Genomic DNA, 4056 nt, shown 5'->3' with positions numbered 1-4056 from the left:
AAAAAAAATTCTTAAATTCTGATCTTGAAAAACAATAAAAATATTCATCAGAAAGAGAAATTTAAAAGATAGTCACTGGATTTATATTTGCTGTGATTTGTTACCCGAAGTTCAAAAATGGAATGAGTAACTGATGTTAATCTGAATAAAGATAAACAAGAAAGAAAAGATAAACAAGGACAAAGCATTTTAGAATAGTATTTATTGGCCAAGAGAATCCATCAAGAAAAATGAATTCTTATATTGCATACAAACATATTTCTAAGTACAACTAGTGCTAGTATACATCAGTCATGATTATTGATTACAACAATAAAAATGGGATCTTGTTAACCTCAGAATAAAATAAATTATGGCAAGGTTATTGGCTGGCTGGCTTATAAGTGATCAGAATTCTAAAGGACTTGGCTGATAAAATTAAGAAGAATAAGATGCCCATGTGTGTTAGTTCTTAAGAAAAGGAAATTTATTGCTAATCCCGTTATTCATCTTGCTACTTAGTAGGATATCTTACTGTATTGCTGTGAGCTTACCCTCTGCTTCCAAATTCCATGAATATTTCTGCTTGGATTTGCTCACTGTTGCCATTTTTCTTTCTCAAGAGTAGTCTTTTTTGATGAACCTCTTTATTCGTATTCTAACACTTAGGTAATAAAAAGATGGTCTTGACTCATTTAACAACCTAGTCACACCTGCGAAACCTGAAAAGATGTGTAAATACTGACCATCCTCAAATATCAACTATTCTCTGCATTCATTATGTCATCATTTCTGCATCTTGATCAGTAAACTTGTAATGGCCACTTTATTTGTACGTGGACCCTGATTAGTACTGTGTTAGTGTAAAAATCTGTAGTCACTGTTTACCAGACATGAACATTCAACATTGTGCTTTCAGAATTTCAGCTACCAGGATACAACATCCCAGGGCTTTTCTTGACTCTTCTTCACCCATTTCATTCAGTGTGAAACATGTGCAAATCTCCTGACTTTCCTCAACAAATATTCAGAGCAGCTACTACATGCCAAGTTCTAAAAATCCCCTAATTGCCCAAGGTCGCTGGCGGATGCTCTAGTCTTCTAAAGTGCTAATTGTTCGTGGTGTAAGAGAACAAAGTCTTATGGAAATAATAGCCTAATTTGGACACATGGGTCTGGGTTTTATGACAGCCAAATGGATAGGAGAGATTATAATGGCAGCTAAGCATCTGTTAAAACTAACTGTATCAATGATCTGTGAACCAAGCCATGCTTCTGTGATGGACTATTATTACTTCTGAGACATAATTATGGACTCTGAGGTCCAACATTTACTTTTTTATAAAAAGTACCTAGGTATAAAATTACACATTGACCTACAGCATTTTAAGATGCTATCAAGTAAAAACATATTCTCTTCAACTGTAAAAATTAAATGAAACCAATACAACTCAAAAGGCATTTAGCACATGTTACTTTTACCTAGTATGAAAAAGTTGCAATTTTCATCAGTTTTGCAGTTTTTAAATATTGCCTCTTAATAAAGCATAACAATTATGTGTTTCAAGTCTGGATGAACCATGTAATGGGCATAAATCTGATAAATGCTCTTTTACCTTGGGGCCCTCTTCAGGGGATACCTATTGATGAAGGTCTGTGACAATGGACACACTCCACTAGCTCATGAATCTTATCTGCTAAATATAGCGGGCAACGGAGTCAAAGATCAATAAAAAGATTAATGGTTTTAATTACCCCTCTGTAACCAGTTGTGGGTAAAATTTTACTTGCTACTCTCACTGAGGGTAACACCACAGTACACTTTCCAGTAAAGCTAATTGGACTTTCTTCCTGGTAAATTGCTCATCGACTGTCCCGTAATGAGTCTGCTCTGTGTGTGACTGAGTACTGAACATGCTTCCACTTTCTAAAGCCGAGAAGAAAAAGACCATAAAACTGATGAATAACACATAAACAATTTCCTTATGAAAAATACCGGAAAATAAGAAAATTTCCAAGCAAAATTTACCTGTTCGAGCCGTATGGAGCAAGCAAAGAGTACTACATGGATGTTTCATTTGTGGAGCTACACAAATGAAGTGAATAAATACTAACAGATGTCTTCTGAAGATATATGGTGCTACTGAAAAATTAACATTTTATCTGACAAAAGTAGACAAGGCAAGAACTTCAGTCTATATGATTTGTTTATGATTGTTACTGTTTCAAGAGAAAAGTAGTAATTGGCTAGGTATGTGTTTTTTTTAATCTGCATTCACCTGGTCCCATAAGCCTCACTGGCCCCACCTCTGGGGCTGGCTAAGCCTTGACCGAGTCGGGCATGGTGGTACACACCTGTAATCCCAGGCCTATAGAGGCTGAACACAGGAGGATCACTATGAGTCCAAGCTGCGCAGTGAGACCCTATACCAAATACATAAATGAAAAAGGAAAAAAAATCCATATCCAAATGTGAGGTTCTAAAAAGTTCCTAGCAGTTCCTTCTAAATTATGTCCTTGCATCTTATCAGCATAATAATGGTTAGTCCTAAACACTTATTCCAGAAATCAAGCTATAAATGGCAAACACCTTACTGAGCTTAACCTGTAGTTATCCTTTCCTTTTTCAAGCTGAATTGTTCTTCCTGTCTACTCAGTCACAGTGGAGCAAGGAAATATCAAAAGCTGCCTGCTTGTATTGTCTGGCAGCAGCAGCATTCTCTCCTACTCATGATTAAGATCAGTCATGCAGCAAGATTAATAACTTTTCTATGTCTCTAGTACTCTGACATCAAGAAATCTGTAGTGTCTAAATAGCCGTGTTAAGTTTACTTCAGTGGATAACTCTGTATTACCTTCTTTTCAACATTGTGTATCTTTACAGATGTGCAAAAAATTTAACAACCAAGCACAGATTGTGGAGTCTTGAAATATAAACAGTGCTGGCTATTTTAACTGAGACATTCCTAGTGACAGCATAAATCCCAGACAATTCTCTGAAATTGTAAGCTCTCTGTTATGAACCTATGATCAACTGAAAGACTTGGAATGGATGTGTATTCAGCATCCATGAGATGAGCACTACTTGCTCCATGCTGGTTCTTTGCTTGTGAGGTCACCATGGCAGTTGGCTTCTTGATTAAATTGATTTCAGAGTGATTTGACATGAGCTACAACCAACAGAGTCTTATTTTTGGACCTTTCCAGGATTGCTTATAATGGGCCAAGGCCTCCATTTGGTGATATGTGTAACTCTCTACCATTGGAATAAAGATGCAGTAAGTCCTTGACAACTAGTGTTTCCTGAGACCTTATAAGCAACAAAGGCAAACTTCTAAACTACTGACTCCTGCTCTTAGAATAACGGGTCTTGCAGAATGAAGGGGTCTTTATTACTAAACATACCATGTTCTGGGGAGTTGATCTTCTCAGAGAATTGTCTATAAAACAATGGTAATGATTTCTGGCTCTGTAAGAATAACATAGTTGCTGTATTTTGAATGTCTCTTCCAATATTCTTGTTAAAATTTGTCATTGATCTTATTGGGAGGTGGAAATTAAAAAAAACATAATTCATTAAGACCACTGTCATGGAGGAGATTAGTTATCAAGAGTGGGTTGTAGAAAAAAAAAAACTTTAGCTTTCTCAACTTTCTATTGGTGCCAAGCCCTGTGCTTCCATGGTATTCTATCTCCGTGTTGTACACTCCATCATGGTATTCTGTCTAAATGTTGTACAATCCATCATGGTATTCTATCGCTGTGAGGTACTCTTCAAATGGTTTTCATTCTCCACAAGGTACGCACCATCATAGTATTATATCTTTATGTTGTATACAATGTCTGTGTTGGCACAAAAACTTTGCTAATGCCAGTGTTTTGATATTGGACTTCCTAGCTTTTATACTAGAAGAAAAACTCATAGGCATCCTATTTTTTACTCCCTATTTGTCAATAACATGAGTAAAGAAAGCATAGTCTCTTCAATAAACAGCATGAGAAAACTGTATCTACATAAGCATAATCATAAACTTGGGTCTTTACCTCACACTCTATATAAAAATTACTTCAAAATAG

The sequence above is a fragment of the Octodon degus genome, unplaced genomic scaffold (assembly GCF_000260255.1).
Source record: "Octodon degus isolate 3935 unplaced genomic scaffold, OctDeg1.0 scaffold00066, whole genome shotgun sequence".
NCBI classification, from domain to species: Eukaryota; Metazoa; Chordata; class Mammalia; order Rodentia; family Octodontidae; genus Octodon; species Octodon degus.
The sequence above is the reverse complement of the archived record's forward strand: the minus strand, read 5'-3'. Positions refer to the sequence as shown.